Below are 20,902 nucleotides of genomic sequence, written 5' to 3'. Positions count from 1 at the left end.
CACTCTGGACATGTTAACGTCAAAATCTCCACTTGCTGCAGGGATATCGAACTGTTGGCCGTAAGTTTACGTCCCTACTACTTGCCCAGAGAGTTTGGACATGTCATTGTTGTTATTGTATACATTCCTCCTCGGGCAGACGTGGAGTCAGCGAGTGACATCATCCATTCTGCTGTTGCTAAGTTACAAACGCAGCACCCTGAGCGCTTGTGCTAATCGCTGGAGACTTTAACCATGTGACGCTGGACAAAACATTGCCTGCATTCTCCCAGTATGTGGACTGTAACACCCGGGGAAATAAGACTATTGATTTACTGTATGCAAACGTTAAAGACGCATACAGCGCCACCCCGCTGCCTGCGCTTGGGAAAGGAGATCATAACCTGGTTCAGCTTCAGCCTCACTATAAACCAAAAGTTAGAGTCCTACCTGTAACCACACGATCATTCAGGAAGTGGACCCCGGAGGCTGAGAATACTCTGAGAGAACTTTTTGGAACTACAGACTGGGATATCCTGCAGGGATCTCATAATGAGAACATTGAGGAAGTTGTTGACTGCACTACTGACTACATCAACTTCTGTATGGACATTGTAGTTCCAGTAAGAACAGTACGCTGCTATGCTAACAACAAGCCATGGATTACAAGTGACATCAAGGGCCTTTTGAATCAGAAGAAAAGGGCTTTTAAAGACGGTGATCAGCATGAGCTCAAGCGCGTGCAGAAGGAACTCCGAGTCCAACTCAGGGCGGCGAAGGAGCAGTACAGGAGAAAGCTGGAGCAGAAGTTGCAGAATAACAGCATGAAGGAAGTGTGGGATGGGATGAAGATCATCACTGGCTGCAGCTCGAAGCGGGGGTACCACCATTGAGAGAGACGTGAAGAGAGCAAACCAAATGAACAACTTTTTTAACAGGTTTGACCACCCTAACCCACTCTCACTCTCACCTCGGAGTACTGCACCCTCCACACATCCTTCTGCTGATACCAGCATAGGAAAAACATCCCCACCCATAATAACAACAGCGCAAGTGAGCAGAGAGCTGAGGAGACTTCGTGCCAGCAAAGCAGCGGGTCCAGATGGAGTATCGCCACGACTGCTGAAGGTCTGTGCATCGGAGCTTGGGGGGTCCTCTACAGCGCATCTTCAACCTGAGCCTGGAACAGGGGAGAGTCCCGAGGCTTTGGAAAACATCTTGTATCACCCCAGTCCCAAAGGTATCACGTCCTAGTGAGCTGAATGACTTCGGCCTGTTGCTCTGACATCACATGTGATGTCAGAGCATGGAGAGGCTGCTGCTTCACCACCTTAGGCCACAGGTTCAACACGCCCTTGACCCTCTGCAGTTTGCATATCAGGAGAAGGTGGGAGCGGAAGATGCCATCATCTATATGCTACACCGATCCCTCTCTCACTTGGACAAGGCAGTGGTGCTGTAAGAATTATGTTTCTAGACTTCTCTAGCGCCTTCAACACAATCCAACCTCTGCTCCTTAGGGACAAGCTGACAGAGATGGGATTAGATTCATACCTAGTGGCATGGATCGTGGACTATCTTAAAGACAGACCTCAGTATGTGCGTCTGGGAACTGCACGTCTGACATTATGGTCAGCAACACAGGAGCGCCACAAGGGACTGTACTTTCTCCGGTCCTGTTCAGCCTATATACATCGGACTTCCAATACAACTCGGAGTCCTGCCATGTGCAAAAGTTCGCTGATGACACTGCTATCGTGGGCTGTATCAGGAATGGGCTGGAGGAGGAGTATAGGGACCTAATCAATGACTTTGTTAAATGGTCCGACTCAAACCACCTACACCTGAACACCAGCAAAACCAAGGAGCTGGTGGTGGATTTTAGGAGGCCCAGACCCCTCATAGACCCAGTGATCATCAAAGGTGACTGTGTGCAGATGGTGCAGACCTATAAATATCTGGGAGTGCAGCTGGATGATAAATTAGACTGGACTGCCAATACTGATGCGCTGTGCAAGAAAGGACAAAGCCGGTTATACTTCCTTAGAAGGCTGGCTTCCTTCAACATCTGCAATAAGATGCTGCAGATGTTCTATCAAACAGTTGTGGCGAGCGCCCTCTTCTACGCAGTGGTGTGCTGGGGGGGCAGCATTAAGAGGAAAGACGCCTCACGCCTGGACAAACTGGTGAGGAAGGCAGGCTCTATTGTTGGCATGGAGCTGGACAGTTTAACATCTGTGGCAGAGCGAAGGGCGCTCAGCAGGCTCCTATCAATTATGGAGAATCCACTGCATCCACTAAATAATGTCATCTCCAGACAGAAGAGCAGCTTCAGCGACAGACTGCTGTCACTGTCCTGCTCCACAGACAGATTGAGGAGATCGTTCCTCCCCCAAACTATGCGACTCTTTAATTCCACCAGGGGGGGTAAACGTTATATTTAACATTATACATAGTTATTGTCTGTTTTTTTTTCACCTGTATTATTATCATTCTTTAATTTAATATTATTTATTGTATCAGTATGCTGCTGCTGAAGAATGTGAATTTCCCATTGGGATTAATAAAGTATCTATCTATCTATCTATCTATCTATCTATCTATCTATCAATCTATCTATCTATCTATCTATCTATCTATCTATCTATCTATCTATCTATCTATCTATCTATCTATCTATCTATTACAGAGAGCTCCTAGAATGCATATACCCTGAAAAAGCAGAAGAAAGTTATGTCAGCACTTTTAATTAAAATTTAAACATTTTTAAGAGCATGCTAAAAACAAATCTATGTCAGCTAAAGATCCACTCGGTGAGGATGACAAGGTGATATTGCTTTTATATGATCTCTTCCTTTTTTTTTTTACATAAATTTTGTAAGTTTGTAATTTTGTTATTTGTAGTTCGCCCTGAGCGTTCAGTTAAATTGCGATATGTTCACTATGCGTGGATCTTGTAACTTGGGCTTACTATAGTCATGTGACGCAACTTCTGTAAAGGACCGTTGTTTGTTTGTTGAGCACATTTGGCTCATCAGGTTGAAGCATTAAGCACTTTTGGTTAACAATGGCGAGTTTTGCACAGATGTTTGCGGGTAGAAGGCGAGAAAGTAACGCGTGTAAATACTTTAATTACAGCGCAGATGATAATAAAAGCAAATGTAGCATGTGAGAAGAAGAAAAGAGTCTCGGAGTTTCAGCTGGACCAGCTGGATCAGTACTTAGTCCAGCACTTCCCTGGCACCATGACTGCACTTCATATAGTGATGGGTGGTCTCACCTATCATCATGAAAAAAAACAATAATGGTAACATAAAATAAATTTTTCCACTGATCTGTGCTATAAATTTGTTTATAAATTATAAATTTGTTTTCTGTATGATTCCAATAATTTTGATAATTTTTATAGTCAAAATTGATGAATATGCACATTTCCTGATCAAATATATAGGAGAAACACAAGGTGCGACAAGACGAGCAGAGCCTCACCTCGGACTACGCTATCCCTCACACACTGGGTTGATGCATGCAATTGGCGTGTGCCTGTTGCTGTCTCTCTGTATGTCACCAATATAATGTTTGCAGACACGTTTATTATACACCCTGACTTTCCACAGTCTGGCTAATACAGTATCTTTAATGAATATGTGTGACATATCTAGTCTTGCTGACATAAAACTGCAGTGAAAAGGTACAAGGTGAGGTAAGCCACACTGAAGGGGGCAAATATGAGCCACACAGGTGCTTGTTGTTCCTGTTCTTCTACACAAGAGGCTCTTGGCGCCAATAAGTTAGTGATATTAGAAAGTCAAGTGCACTGCAAGCGGTCTGTTTATTTTTATTTTTGTTCCGACTGACTGCCAAAATAGCAGATTAAGATTTTTAAAACTAAAGGAAAATAAGGAAAACTTTTACAAGAAAATGATGAAGTTTTTTGTGGAGAAGGATAGGGGCATGGATTTAATTTACAAAAAAAGGTTACACCATAAATGGTTTTCAATTTTATAAAAAATGGGATCAGACTAAGAAAAAAAATCCAATATTTAAAAACTAAATTTTGACCTTAAATAAAATATTCTTTTGTTTTTCTTGTTATCCTTTTGTTGAACAGTCTGTATTAAAATTGATTAAAACATCAGAATTAAAAGCTTTCAAAAACAACTAAATATTTCAATTAAGGTCAAAATTGAAAACCATTATTTTTATACACTACTGTATACTTTCATTTGAATGAGTATGAATTGTGAATTTCCAATGGCAAATTTAGAACACATGGAGGGGGCAGAGCAAAAACACTCTCTTCGCTCTTTCTCGCCGCTATAAATGTAATGTTCTTTCTGAGCCAAATATGTACCTTACCAATCTATGTGTGTGTAAAGAATGCTGATGAGATATGAAACATAACCAGTAGTCAGTGTGCATGCTGCCAATTGAATAGTGAATAGGCTACTCTTTTGGGTTCACATATTTGTAACTCTGACTCTGAGGGAGTCAGTGCCTCACCAGCCTTGAACCTCACCGCATATCACTGCTTCAGTACTCGCAGCAGGAATTGTCAACATACAGTCTGCTGTCGCCAGTGGCTGAGGACCTTGTCTGTGAACCTGCATTACAGGGGTTCACCAAGCGAATATTTTCACTGTGTGGCTATCTGTGCAATGGACATCATCATGAACAAATCTTGTGAAATGCGTAGCAACATGCTTGCACAGACTGGCTTCTTGGGTTGAAACATTTGATCTTGCTGACTATACTCATTAGGCCACTTAATCTGTTTGATCATTGAAAGTCAAGCTGTGAATGTATTTTGTTGACTGAAACATAACTTGCATTGAAATATGTGTAGGCCAGCATTTGTGGTCTTACAACAGAAAAAAAACTAAAATTGTTCTATTATGTAAAAAAGCTGGAACTAAGTAAAATAAAAAATAAAATTTTAAACACAGAACTAAATAAAAATAAAAATTGTTGACTCCATTGAAAACTAGAATGAAATAAAAATAAAAATTAATTTTATAAAATAAAATAAAAACTAAAACTACAATTAATATCATAACTGAAATATCACTGCATACAACAGCATTGTCCCTTGTTGTCTGAATTATTAAAAAATTTCAATCCCTACAGTATATTAAATACTGAAATAAGTCTGCAGTAATCAAGGATAAGCAGAGAAGACCAGAAACTACTACTTATATTAAAAACCTCCAGACAAGGCCATTTCAAAGTACTATTTTTGAATGGTTTGGATTTTTGAAACACTACTTGAATATGAGAGGATAATGAGATATAGCAAAGTTAACACAAAATACAGAGGGGTGATCTTTATCTTCTAACCTTTGCCATTGCTTGAAGGTAAGAATGCCAGCATGAATCGTGTCACAAATAAATTAATTAAAGATGTATGAAATAGCAATAACAAAGACTCTTACTATTATGTTATCTCTCTAGCTTAAAGAATGAAGTAAAACGGATCTGACCAAGAAAATTCATCCTTACCTAAGGGACCACAGGTTTTTTTTTTTTTTGTTTGTTTTTTAACATGCTGTGAAAGCCGTATATCGAGGCTTTTTTACTTAGCATTAATTGTTTTTTCCTTTTGGATTTCAAATTAGTGTAAAAATTAATTGTTCCACTAATTTTCTGAATGTGCTTTTTTAGTACAGGGGCACAAGGAGTAGATATCTTTTTCTGTTGCAAGGTAGAAGTCATCCCCAGAAAGAGGACTAACTCATCACAGAGTAGAGACGCTCACGCATATGCAGTCCCCATCCATTCATATTACACAAATCTGAGTAAATAGATGTAAGATCTTTGAAAAACTGTATCCTGAAGAAATCCCACATAATTAAAAAGAGAAGCTGCAAACTCCATATAGATGCTGACTTGAAAGCAAATCAAACTCATACCTCTGAGGCTGTATGGCAGTTGGGCAAACCACTGTACCTCTCTGGAATATAATTCCGTTCACAGTCACATATGGATTCATTACTGAAATTGCACATTTGCTGTTTGCTCTGTATTTCCTAATGCTTTTTTGCTGATACACAGTGGTGCTATTTAAACATTCAAGACAAAATAGCTGGCATTTCAATTTTTAGCACCCTTCACTAGGTCCTTGAAGACATAATAATGCATTCTTCTGTTTTTTTATTTCCTCCATAAATGTTTTCTAATACATATTTTATAGTGATTCTGAAAAGGAAGTAGACACACACAATTGTATTTTTTGTCTTGCATTGCCTATGTAAATATATATTTCTTCTGGTTTCTTTACTTGATTTTTTTCTAAGTCACTTGGGGTAAAATATCACCTACTTATTACTATTATTTTTTTTATTATTGACTAAGTTTTTTTCTACTTACTCAAATTATCCTCTCACACCAAGAAATTGTGCAGAAACCATGGATTAGAGGCACCAAAGTTGGCTTGGTATGTATTAGATTGCCCTAAAGAAAACTGCTCCCCTAGTCCAGTGCCAATTCACACCTTTGTGCCCTCAACACTAGAGTGAATTTAGCAGGTTAGGTCATTGTTGAGTAATGATAGCATTTTACTTGTTTGCTGATGAATAACTTATTGCTTGATCTACTCCAAATTTTAACATATATAATGATAATTTTCTTTAAAAAACAAGATAGTGGTGCAGAGGTTGGCACTACTACCTCATGGATTCTCAGTTCAAATCCCACACCCATTCGCTGTCTGTAATGAGTTGGCAAGATCCCCTCATGTCAGTGTTGGGTTTTCTTCGGGTACTCTGTTTTTAATCCCAATCCCTAAAGATGTACTTTGGTTGATCAATGAGTTTAAATGGACTCCATGTGGGTTTGTTCATGAGTATCTTGGTGCCCCTCAAGAGATAGTTCCCACTTTACCCCTGTTGCTCCAGTCCCATGAACCCTAAATTTGATTAAGTAGAGAATGATCTCTTCTGAAGTCTGCTTTGTAAAGCACCTTAGGGAAGCATATCTTCTTATATAATATGCTACCATGGCTGTCCGTTTGTCTGTCCAGGATTTTAAATCACCTGTAGCTCGCAAACCGTTTCACCTATTGACCTGAAATTTGGTACACTTATACTACGTGACATCGCCTATCTGTTTTCAGGGTGATGATTGACCTTCAAGGTTATTCCTCTTTTTCTTTTTATTTTATTTTATTGTAGAATCAACTCTTGGCAGCAGCCAGCAGGGCGGCTGTGCGGCGCATGTGTATGGGTGCCATTCTGATCCCTACCACCTTCGCCATCACTTCCCCTACCTCTTCATATCTTAAATCATTCTTGAGGCAGATTGAAGACTTAAGTGCCAGCTTAAGTGAAAAATTAAAGAAAAGATACTAAGTAATTGCAACACAAACACTGACTTCATCAGTTTTAACACGAAAAGATGCCGACGGAAGAAGAGAAGAAGTGGGCCACTAGGGTGGAGAAAAGCAGAGCTGCTCAGGAAGCAGCAAGCACATCAACCTCTGAGCAAACGAATGCTAAACATACAGAGAAAGAGTCTGAAAAGTAGGTATGCTCAAGTCAACTGGATTCACTGCATGTTATCATGCAGTGCACCGTTACTGATATTGAAATATAAAAAAGTACAATACTTAATAGCTTGATGAATTGCATGTGACAGCAAAGTCTAAAAAGTATTCACTACCTCTGATATAAGTCTGTGACTAGAGAAGTAAGCCACATTTAGTATATAGTGTCTTTGTTTTGAGAATGCAGCCCAAATGCACATCACAAGGACTTTTTAGAGTAAAGTTGTTTTCATTTGTTTTTTTGTTTACATTTTGTCAAGAGGCAAGTTGAATCCATAGCCTATAGGCTTAAAATCCTTATGCCTTTGTCACTAAGCCAAACGTCTTGGGTTTAGCATATGAAACATATGGTCGTAGTTGTTTCTGTTATTTAATCAGAAAATGAATACCAAAAATGGTATTTTATTCATTTTCTATTATATTCCATTACCACTGACTTAAAAAAATACTCTTCGGACAGAATTAGGTGCAAAGCTGGAACCAACTCAGCATGCCTGTCTTGAATTCCAATCCATTATCAAGTCCATCCATGACAGTCAATGACATTCAAAGTCACCAATGAGCCTAACTTGCATGTTTTTGAGATATAATAATAATAATAATACATTTTATTTATATAGCGCCTTTCCCATGCTCAAGGCACTTCATAGAGTTTAAGATAGAACGGCAGGGTATACAGTATATAGCATTGTACAAACCAGATAAATAAATAAATAAGATTAAGACAGTAAATTCAGAGAAAAAAAGCCTAACAGACAACATAATTGATGGCATAGCACACACACATACAGGTTACATGAGTATCTTGACATAGAGGTAAAGTGAGAGAAGGAGTATAAAGTCAAGAAGACCTAAAAGCCTTCCTGAACAGATGAGTTTTGAGTTGTTTTTTTAAAAGAATTCATGGAGTCAGCTGACCTGATTAATTTTGGTAGGTCATTCCAGAGTCTGGGCGCTATACAGCTGATGACCCTGTCACCCATGGAGTGTAGATTAGTGTGGGGCACAACAAGATTGCCAGAATCAGAGGACCGTAGTGGGCGGACAGGCACATAATGATGGAGAAGGTCACTGGTGTAGTTTGGTGCAAGGTCATTTAAGGCTTTGTAGGTTATTAGTAGGATTTTATATTCGATTCTGTAAGACACAGGGAGCCAGTGAAGGTGGAGCAGAATGGGTGTGATGTGCTCGCTGCTGCTGGTCCGTGTAAGGACTCTTACAGCCGAGTTTTGAATAAGCTGGAGCTGTGATATAAGATTAGAAGGGGCACCTGCCAGCAGCGAGTTACAATAATCGATGCGGGATGTGATAAAAGCACGGACAAGTTTCTCAGCATTAGAAAAGGAGAGGAAGGAGCGAACACGGGATATGTTACGGAGGTGAAAGTAAGAAAGTTTCTTAATGTGATTTATGTGGGCGGAATAAGAGAGGGAGGAATGAAAAAGGACACCAAGATTCTTTGCAGTAGAGGGAGGTCTGATGAGATCACCGCCAAGATAGACTAGGAAAGAGCTCATTTTATTAAGTTGTACTTTAGTCCCAATTTGCAGGATGTCAGTTTTGTTGCAATTTAATTTTAAAGAGTTCTGTTCCATCCAGGTATTAATTTCACTGAGGCAAGTTGTGAGCTGAGAAAGCTCTGACGAAGTTCCACTTTTAACATTGAAATAAAGTTGAGTATTGTCTGCATAAAAATGATAACCCAGTCCATAGCTACGTATAATATGGCCAAGGGGAAGCAAATAAATACAGAAGAGAAGAGGGCTGAGGACAGAGCCCTGAGGAATCTCCTTGTGTGACTGGCGCTGAGCTGGATCTGCTGTTGCCAAGATTAACAAACTCTTGCCTATCAGTCAGATAGCACTTGAACCACTGGAGGGCAGTGCCAGAGGTACCCAGCATGTTCTCCATTCTGGACAGTAGAATGTCATGTCTCACAGTGTCAAATGCTGCACTGAGGTCTAATAGAATTAATATGCTGGTTTGTCCAGAGTCGGCTGCCATAAGCAAATCATTGGTTACCTGTAGCAGAGCAGTTTCACAGCTGTGGTGTGCCCTGAAACCAGACTGAAAGGGTTCCATCAAATTATTAGAGGTTAGGTAATTGGTGAGTTGGGAAGCTACATCACGCTCAAGAACTTTTGACAGAAAAGGTAAGTGGGAAATAGGCCAAAAGTTGTTAAGATTGTCAGAATCAAGACCAGACTTTTTTAACATTAGGGTTGCAGAAGCAATTTTAAAAGTGAGCGGCACAGAGCCAGTGTCAAGGGATGAGTTTATTATTGTTGTAACAGTTGGGATTATGGCATGAAAGTAGGATTCAAGTAGTGTTCTGGGGATGGGGTCCAGTACACAAGTAGTCGGTCTCATCTTACAAAGCAGGTTATTAACAAATGCAGATGTGACTGGTGAGAACTTAGAGAAGGAGCTGGATGGGGTGGGAAAACAGGAAGAGATATAAACAGATGATGTATTTATGTTAGTTGAATTATTTAGATCTTTAATTTTGTTACGGAAAAAGTGGAGGAATTCCTCACAGACTTCAGTAGAAGAGGTAGTTGGGCCAGATGTGGGTTTGATTAGTTTATCAACTACAGAAAACAAAACCCTTGGGTTATCATGGTCACTTTCTATTATTCTGCCATAATGGGTGTTCTTGGCAGCAGTTAGTGCTTCTCTGTAAGCTCTTTGGTGGTCAGAGAAAGCCTGGATATGAACAGTGAGGCCAGTCTTACGTGACATTCTCTCAATGCATCGGCCAGCTGCTTTCATAGATCGCAATTTTGAATTATACCAAGGAGATGAACGCTTAAAGGAAACCTCCTTATGTTTTAAAGGTGCTGTTTTATCTAATGCTGAATGAAGGGCTGTGTTATAGTGGTCAACAAGACTATCTAGTGTTGATGGAATAGGTGCAGACAGTAAAAGATCCAGAAAGGATAGAGGGACAGATATTTTTAAGGTTTCTGTAAGAAATTTGTCGTTTACAGATATGAGGAGGGAGAGATAATGAGACAGTGAAAAATACTGCTTTATGGTCAGAGAGTCCCAAATCAGTGCTGTAAATGTTGGCAACAGATAGTCCAGAAGTACAGATCAGATCCAATATATGACCACCAGAGTGGGTGGGAAATCAACATGTTGTGTCAAGTCAAAACAGTCCAATAAGGATAGGAATTAATTTCTCAGTTTAGATGTGGGGGTGTCAATATGGATGTTGAAATCACCAAGAAGGATAATTCTCTGAGAGTAAGAGCTTAGATGGGTTAAAAGTTCAATCAGATCGGATAAGAAGGATGCATTGTATTTTGGAGGACAATAAAGAACAATGAGTGAGACAGGACCTGGTTCCTTTATTAGTTTAAAAGCCAGGCACTCAAAAGACAATGGACAATCAATTGGGATTCGTTTTGATGTTTAAGTCTACTCTGACAATTACTGCAAGTCCACCTCCTTGTCTTGAGCTGCGGGGCTCTGTGTGAAAAATGAATCCAGGTGGAGTCGCCTCTGTGAGAGACGTAAATGCGTTCGGTTTTTGCCAAGTCTCCGTTAGACACAGTATATCAAGTTTGGTGTCAGTGATGAATTCTGACAGCACCAATGCTTTGCCATTAAGAGATCTCGAATTAGACAGTGTAATATTAGTTAATGAGGCTTCTTTTTGCACAGAGCCATGATCGGAGTTTATTTTCACATAATGTAAATTCGGCACACTGACACTTCCATTTCCAGGGCCATGAGAAGGATGGCATATTCATGAGCAAATGCCGCCAGTGGTCTTTTCATTCGCAGCCCGACGGTGGTGGCTACCTGACCCGCAATGTACATTTTCAGGTGCCGCAAAATCCCGGCGTCTTTTAGGATGTTCCAATCAGACCATTTGCTCTGGACAAACCATTTAATAAGAAGGAGTTTGTCATGAGAGTATTTTAGCATGATAGTGAGTAATACTTATCTGATAGGAGTGGAGAAGCAGCACAGCACAGCGGAGCCGGTAGGACAGGCGGGTGTGGTAGCAGGATTTAGAAGTTCCAGCATACAGCCATAAACAGTAACGCTGGGTATTAGAGGCGTGATCACCCTGGAGCCACCGGCCAGGTGGGTATGAACATCAGATTAGTTCTTAGTCGAACAGTACTGTAAAATGAATCGGCGGCAGACCAGAATAGCAAATATAATCAAGAAGACAAATTATCCCGAGGTCCTAGATCGCCAGGTACAAAGAAATGTTCGTAGGTCTCGTCTCGTGATCCACAAGTTCAGTTGTTCCCAGTCAAAGTAGAGTCCATAAAATCTGTAAATATTAACCAAATCCATACAATTCGTGTCAGCTGCATCCACGAACTATACGTACAATAAAGGAAATAAAACAAGTGTAAGAAAGTGTAGAATTAAAGCGAGTTTTGTGAAAAGTGTTGTTAGCAGGGTGGAGCGGCAACAGCATGCGTGCGCCAGCGTCCCCTCCCAGCACCCAAGATGAGATATGGAAGACAAACACATAAAATCCACATCAACACAAGAAGAATAAATAAAAGAGTCTGAGTAGGTAACAACTCAAAGCCATAGTCAAATCAATCCATCAATTTTCAGTTTCTGTGTCTAACGGAGGTATCTTTGCTCATCAAAGGACTTTAGGCCATACTAACTTCTTGGTCGGTAATTCTAGATTGGAGACCTCACCACTGTTTTTGAGTCTGTCTTCCATGATGGTTCCAATTTCTTCCATAGAAAAGTCAAACCAAAACAATTACACCCATTGGCCTTCTAAATGACTTGGTACAATTCTACACATGAGATCAGTTTACCATGCTATCAATGGCCGAGTCCTGTTTTAGGAGCAAACGCTTGCTCTTGTTTATATTACAACAAGAAAAAACATGAGAATTTGTTTTTATAAAAACTATGATATTCCAAGTTTTTTTTTACTTGTTTTAATTGTGAATTGAAAAGTTACAGGCTCTGAATGGGACTGAAATTCCATAAAACATGTTTTGTGAGTTTAAGTAGTTATTTTCTTCTAAAAAGAACCTGCATTTTTTTCTTTGTAACCTAATAATTACTTGAATATATTCTTCAAAAGATAATCTGCATTTTTGTCTTTGTAACATAATAATTACTTGAATATCTGATTACTTGAAAACAGTATATACAAAAGAAAAAAAGCATCCATCCTTCAGAACATTCTTTTATCTGATTACAATAGAGTACATAATACTACAATACAATTAAATATAACGCTGAATCACATCTGATTGTAGGAATGCTGAAGTCAAGTTTACTGCCCTGTAACACATACTGGTCCTCAAATGGGAGGCTTTTCAGCTCAGCTGTGGCAAACTAAGAGAAACTGGATACACACAAGTGATATAATTGATCCTCTCTTACTATACACTGAATGGTTCACTTGCAATATTAAAAATCTGTTTGTGACTTGAGGACAAGAAAATGATGAAGTAAAGAGAAAACCTTGAGGCACAGATAACAAGGCATCTCTGGACACTTAGAGGAAATGTCTACAACAAATTAACAATACAAAGTAGGATTATTCTGAAAGCATGTTGTATAAAAAACACAGTTCATCATCAAAGAAACTGAGCACTTACAGGAAACATTTTCTGTTGCCACACTTTGAATTTATTTAAAATAAAACGATTCAGCATATCACTCACAAAAAAAAAAAAAAAAAAAAAATACCTACAATGTAAGCCTTAGAAAAAAAGGAAAACACACATTGGTCTAAAATCAGGCTAACACTTAACTAGTGTAGTTCTAAAGGCAGACAATTATTTCTAATGAAGTTCTATTTAACCATTAATTTCAAATCTTAATCATTTTTCACTGCCATCTATCAATGTGTCATTTGGTGTGGTTACAGAATGCAAAGAAAACATGCCAACTATAAACTTTGGAGTGTTTTCTCACAGATGGGTGTTTTGCTGTTATATCTTGGCTGCATTTAAACTATCATCCTGTCATCTGTGCAACATATCTGAAGTCCTGAAATACTCTGTTATGACTTATGTCAGGGGTAGCCACCTCCAATCCTGGAGAGCCACTGTGGCTACAGGTTTTCATTCTAACCATTTTCTTAATTAGTGACTAGCTTTTGCTACTTATTAACTTCATTTAATTTATTTTCTATTTACAAAACACTTTAAATCAGGGCTGAACTGTGTGAAACAGTATGGTGGCTATTGTATGATGCCCTACCAAGCATCACATGTGTGGGCATCCAGTCATTTAGTAAGGATAAGTCTCAGGTAAATGAAGGTGTATTAATAAGATGTAAAGGAAGGTGTACAAGGTTTTTTTGGGAGTTTTTCCCTGTCTTATTAGAGAGTCAAGGCTGGGGGGCTGTCAAGAGGCAGAGCCTGTTAAAGCCCATTGCGGAACTTCTTGTGTGATTTTGGGCTATACAAAAATAAACTGTATTGTATTGTATTGTGTATTAACAGTATTTATGTTTGAATCTAACTCATAAAATGAAGTACTAATTCCCACTTCACACTGACAAATTAAGAAGAGAAGATAGAAATGGCAGTTTTATAATATGAGAAAGATCAGTCTAAGACAAAGGCAAATGAGAGATTGTGGTATATAAGGGAGGTTTGAATCTGCCATTGTTTTATAGACAAATAAGATCTGTTGGCAAATTCCAAGAATTGTAGGCAGCCATTTGTTGTTGTTGTCTTTTTTTCTCTGACAAACCACCTCTTTAAATTTGTCTATATTACTCCTTATCTTGAACACTTGTTGGGTTAATATAATTTCATTATGGATCATGAGTGTTTCTTACAGAATGTATGAAAATGCCAAAAAACCTCAAATACTTTTTGTGTTCCTATCCTTTACATACTACACTCATCTACATGGTCCTGAAAAACAAGTGAGATCTTCGGAAGTTTGCTTTCTCACACTCCTCATCATTGCTTCTCTACACTATTGCAAACATCCATTCAGCTTTGTGGATGTCTCTTATAACATCTCTCCATTAAGCTTCTTCAACTCAAACATTTCAATCCATGTTGAAGACCCATACCTTTAGTTCAAACTAAATCTCTGTTTTACACATGCCCATAATAATTTTTTACTGTATCATAACATTGACTTTTGAATGTCCTATGCAAAAAGCTAATGTTGTAAAGTTAATTATGGTGTGGTGGCTTAGGGGCTAGGTCTGTTACCTTATACCCCTAGGGACCTGCACTTAGATCTTGGCAGTTTCATATCTGTTTAGGGTTTTTCTCTAGTTACACCAGTATGTTCCCTATTAGGTGCATGTTGGGGTGATTGCTAACTCTAAATCTTCTCATTGTGATTGCATAAATTGGTGTGCTCCACAGCAAACTGGTGTCCAAACCAGGTCTTGTTTCAGTCTTTCACCTAGTGCTTCTAGGATAGGCAGAAACCTTCTGTAACCCTGAACAGAATAAGTAGCTTAAATAAGGATGGGTAGATGTTATTTACTTCATTACCTACATAGACAGCTACATTTATTTATTGTGACATATTATGACTTCCTTATTTGTTACAACACAATATGGTTAAACCATTATAAAGTTTCATCCATGCCTGCTACTTATTTCATATATGTTTTGTATTTATTCAAAATTTACTACTTTTTTCCAAGCAAAACTTTTCACTATTTGAATGGAGAGAATAAAAGGTGTCATTTTGCTTGGCTTTTCTCTACATTCATAATGGCTAACATGGTACAGCACCCTAGTACTACTATTTGAATGGAAAATGAATTTTCAATGTCACTTCTGTTATAGAATTGTTATCCTCAGGGTTCTGTTCTGTGTCCATTATTATTTTTTATTTATAAGCTCCCCTGGGCCAAATCATCTGCCTTTGTGCGTTAAATTCCATTGTTATGCAGATGACACGCAAATTTACATGCACACCAAATCCTCCCATATATTACCTCCCATTGCTTTGATTAGTTGCCTAAATGGAATTCATGAGAAATGTTCTAAAGCTCAATGGTGGAAAACCAGAGGCACTCATCATTGTAACTCTCCCTGTCATTGGGAAAGCAAAAAATCACACTCCCTGTTTTCTTTTTTCTCTGGTTTTATCACATTCACCTCTGTAGATGTGAAGATATTTAAATCTCAGGAAATACATCATTTGAACAACTCAAATATATCTTTAAAATATGTTCTGAGATTGTTCAGGTAAGGGAAAGGTCTTGAGCTAAGATTCACTAGCCTACACAAGTAAGATCTTCATTGTACTCTGCACATGCGACAATAATGACCCTATGTTTTACTAGAGTACAGTCAATAAGAGACTACCTAGGTGGATTAGCATTTACCGGCATTTACCAAAAAATGCCCCCTGAATAATCTGAGATTTTGGGAACAGAGTCTTTCAATTATTTCATGTACTAAACAGATGTCTCCTCTTCAGAACAGCACACTTTCTCAGTTTATGAAACCTTGATGAACTCAGCTCAGAACTGTACATTACAAACATTATTCCCCTGTCAGACTTTGCAAAATGTATCTGGGTTCAACATCCTATTTATCAAATATGCCTTCAGGCACCTGCTTCACCCAGTCGCACATGATGGGAACACCCCCTACTCAAATCTTTGCTTTCTTATTAAATATACTTAGAATCAGAAGCAACCCAAATCCTCATAACAGCTCTGAGGGTAACACTAATGTTACTGCATAGTAAGTCTACTGTGTTAAATCACACTGCACTACTTGCATGCCATCTTATTTTGCTCAACTGGAAGAATCCTTACTTACCTACCAGAACACAATGGAAGAAGAATGCATTGTTTTCCTTAAAATTAGAGAAAAATTGCTGGGAGCAATTCAAATGTTTTTCGAGAATCTGGCAGGCATTTATCAATTTTCATTTAATTTTAGCAGTATGTTAAACTATTGCTAACCTCTGGAAATTTGATTATCTCTGACATATTATTTTATGTTGTTTTATTCTCTGCTCTTTACACTTAAAAATAAAGGTGCCAGAGAGGTTCTTCAGAGCTATGCCATAGGGGAGTGATTTTTGGTCCCCAAAAGACCCATCCACATGAAGGTTCCATAAAGAACCTTTATTTATTTAGATCCATAACAAGCTTCATACAGAAAATAACCATGAACAGATGGTAACAGATCAAGTCATGATTTTCAAAGGCCTTTTGCTGTACACAATAACACAGGACAAGTCCAGGTTTTCTTAATTTATTAGTGTCCTGCTAGGTAGCCTACCATACATTCAAAATTTAGGTTTTTGTACATACAGTCTAAAATGTTTTTCAAAGCACAAAGAAGCAACTTCATATGCAGAGAACCTTTCCTAGTATGAAATTGTGTTTTGTGAAGCAATGGTTCACATCCCTGTATAGAACCAAAACATGCCATTAAATAATATTTATTTTTAAGAGTGAAGATAGTAGGAGATGATGTGTGTGATCTGCTTTGAATATGTTGTAGCAATGTGTACCAATCTATAATATACCAGCTGTGTGTGGTCTTCGGGACAAAAAAAAACAACTCGAAGACTCCCTAGCAGTTTCACAATATTGGTGAACTTGCAGAGGCGTCAGCTAAGTGGGACAGGGCAGGTCGTATTTTGTCTGAGATGGACGTGTAGTCGAGTGGAGCTGTGGCACAAATTGAACAGGACTGACTGGAACCTGCCTCAGGCAAATGTATGATAGCACATTGTATGAATGTACAGTGTGCATGTACCAAAAAGCTGAGTTTGTCTGCTTGGCTTGAATGAGAAATGAGGTGCATGCAGGTGCTGAAAAATGTAAAACTTCATGCATGTGCCACCTAGTGGATGTGGCTGAGCGTGAGCAGAGAGGACTGTTCCATACACACACCCACACACACACACAGGCCATTGTAATGCATTGAATGCATTGTAATAGAACGTCAAAGATGAAAAAACAAATTTATTATAGAGCACATTCTTAAATAATTACTTTAAAAAAAACATCCAAGCTCTGCTTCTTCCTAACATGAATCCATACCTTTGTTACATCCCCAATGAACTACTGTAATGATGGCTCGGAATTTTAACAGAAAGAAAAAAGAAAGAAAAGAAAACACAGGTAACGTGCCCAGATTCTATAGAGGCAGTGATTTGCTAGTAGTTAAACCCACATCATTGGAGCTGGGAAGTAATCATGCTAGGTGCCACAATACTGTGCTATCCAGCATGCAACATGGCCTGTTCTGTTATTTTAAAGCAAACTAGGGGGCTTCACCCCCTGCTCACTTTGCTTGCCAACCCCCCATCCTGTGCTACGTGCCAGCCACTTCGCGTCTCTGCCGCTCGCGTATGTGGATTTCACTTTCACCAAACAACAAATCTTTTAATTCTCGCGGATACGCCTCTTCATTGGGAAGAAACACTTTTCCGATGGCAACACGAATTAGACAATCTACAAGTCTCCAACTTAAACTTTAAATCCGAACAATGTATTCAATCTCTTTTCGCTGTTCCATTATTTCACTGAGTAATAATTTCCATTTGTTTGCGCTAATGCTATCTTTACTATCACTTTTTTGAGACTTTCGAATTTTAGTACTTTAATTATCTCTAACCTGCTCTGCATGTGTATCGCATCAATGTTTTGGAACCTCTTTACGACGTTCTACTTTGTCATATATTTCTGGCCCCAGGTGTGCTTAAATCTCTTGGCACAAATGGATGTGAAAGTATCTCTCTGAAAAAGTCATGTCTCGTCTCAGGTTTAAAAGTCTTGTCTCGTCCCAGGATTTTTTTATATAGCAGAGAGAGAAGTATTTTTACATCACTTGTAATTCTTTTTTCTGATTCTTGTGAATTTCCCCTTGGGGATTAATAAAGTATCTATAGATAGATAGATAGATAGATATACTATCTATCTATCTATCTATCTATCTATCTATCTATCTATCTATCTATCTATCTATCTATCTATCTATCTATCTATCTATCTATCTATCTATCTATCTATCTATCTATCTGATTTGTAACACAAAGTCAGTGGCTTAGAGAAAATTTAAAGTCAAGTACTTTACTGGAGTGAATTCCAGCTGCACCTCAGGACCGTCAGGACATGACATTGTAGAGGCCTCAAAGTTAATAATTAAAATGGAAGTGGCAGAAGCAGCATATATAATGATGCCTGTAGTGGCCATATAATGGCATGGACCCATTTTCCTTTAATAGATTTCATGCTACAATATCCATCAATGGGTCAATTTAATCTATAATAATAAAAGGCAAAGCCCTCACTGACTGACTGACTGACTGACTGACTCACTCACTCACTCACTGACTGACTGACTCACTCATCACTAATTCTCCAACTTCCCGTGTAGGTGGAAGGCTGAAATTTGGCAGGCTCATTCCTTACGGCTTACTTACAAAAGTTAGGCAGGTTTCATTTCGAAATTCAAAGCGTAATGGTCATAACTGGAACATATTTTTTGTCCATACACTGTAATGGAGGAGGCGGAGTCACGTATCGCGTCATCACGCCTCCTACGTAATCACGTGACCTAAAAACAAGGAAGAGATTTACAGCATGAGTCAAACGCGGGAAAGAAGTTAAATGACGTTAATTTTTGACTGTCTTTTAATACTGTGTAAGCATACATATTAACACATGTGCAATTAAACGTGTGCATTTACGGGGTGATTTTTCAGGCTTAAAAGCTCGCCTTTTATCAAACGCGGAAACAAAGGTAACTGACGTTGTTCACTGTCTTTTAATACTGTGTAACCATACATATTAACACATGTGCAAATAAACGTGTGCATTTACGGGGTGATTTCTCAGGCTTAAAAGCTCGCCTTTTACTAAAAAGGTAAATGCAAAACTATTTTCAATCATTCTATGGTCTGCTTCTCACAACTGAAGGCACCGTGGCTGATGGTAAATGACGTTAATTTTTGAGTGTCTTTTAATACTGTGTAAGCATACATATTAACACGTGCAATTAAACGTGTGCATTTACGGGGTGATTTCTCAGGCTTAAAAGCTCGCCTTTTATGAAATGCGGGAACAAAGGTAAATCACGTTCTTCACTGTCTTTTAATACTGTGTAACCATACATATTAACACATGTGCAATTAAACGTGTGCATTTACGGGGTGATTTCTCAGGCTTAAAAGCTCGCCTTTTACTAAAAAGGTAAATGCAAAACTATTTTCAATCATTCTATGATCTGCTTCTCACAACTGAAGGCACCGTGGCTGATGTTACGTCACTTGCTGTCCGACCATAAGCTTTACCTGGTAGGTAGCCGGACACTCACTTCACTCCCTTTCGGGAATCGAACCTCTGAGGTTTTCTTTTGTTCTTAATTAAAATTTAAAACCAATACTTCACCGCTGCTAAGCCCCTCTAGCGCTGATGTCTGAGGTTCGATTACCGTAAGCAAGTGCAGTGAGTGTGTAATTACATTCATGGCATTCGTAGTCTGATTCACAATCTGATTGTATGGGTGCTTACTTCCAGGTAACGCTTACACTTGGCCACCAAGTCAGCTCGAAGTGATCACTCGAGTAAAGGCAGCTTCACAAAAAAACTGATCCTTAACAAACTGTTATTAGTATATTTTCCCTCAATTTAAAAACGTTTTATTTTCTTCTTAATAAAAATTTAAAAGCGGTACTTCGCCGGTGCGAAGCGCGTGGATTTGACCGACTGACACATACAGACATATTCATGAGTGCAGGTACTTCGGAAAGAAAGCACCGCGTAAACCTAAACTTTAAATTAACTTCATAGACCTACAAAAGGTTGCCATTCATTTCAGGCAAGATTGCTTTTCTTCTGTACAACTATACGTTGCATTCTCAAAAGAGTGTGCTTGCACGGCTTCGGATATAGATATATATATATATGTATGTCTATATATAAATATGTAAGCTTATAAGTACTGCCTTACTTCTCTTTAAGAAAGGAAGATGTAATGATACTTGATTTAAACGATTCCATGTCTTCCCGGGTTTGCGTAGCTTATTGTCTAAAAAGGAGAAACCCTCATTTATAAAACTTTGCTGCAGATGACTTAGCTTATTCTCAATATCTTTACACGTTTTTTTAACACTTATTGACTGAAACGTGCTTTCACGAAAAAACTTACGGCTTTGCTACAGGATACACCCTCCACAAGTTAAGCAAGTAAAAATAAAATATATATTTCTGTTTTATTTAAACCTTTTAAGTTCGTATGCATAGCCCCATTTGGTTGTTTAATTTTTTTTTTTCTTTCTTCAGTAATATTTAATCTCCTTAAAGAAAAAGAACATATCCATTTTACTTTTTTTCTATCTCTGTAGTAATATTTTAGTGTAAAAGAATAACCAGTATTTAAACTTTTTATGTTACTTTATACATTTATTTTACACAATGTT

At 38.5% G+C, this 20,902-nt stretch overlaps 1 protein-coding gene across 1 annotated transcript in view; it reads right to left on the bottom strand.

Moving 5' to 3' along the window:
- Nucleotides 1-20,902, bottom strand: part of slc25a48 (solute carrier family 25 member 48) — a 46,427-nt gene that overhangs the window by 21,343 nt on the left and 4,182 nt on the right. The window lies entirely within an intron of this gene.

This window comes from Erpetoichthys calabaricus, chromosome 11 (genome assembly GCF_900747795.2).
Source record: "Erpetoichthys calabaricus chromosome 11, fErpCal1.3, whole genome shotgun sequence".
In the NCBI taxonomy this organism is placed as follows: domain Eukaryota; kingdom Metazoa; phylum Chordata; class Cladistia; order Polypteriformes; family Polypteridae; genus Erpetoichthys; species Erpetoichthys calabaricus.
This window is presented reverse-complemented; position numbering and strand designations above follow the sequence as displayed.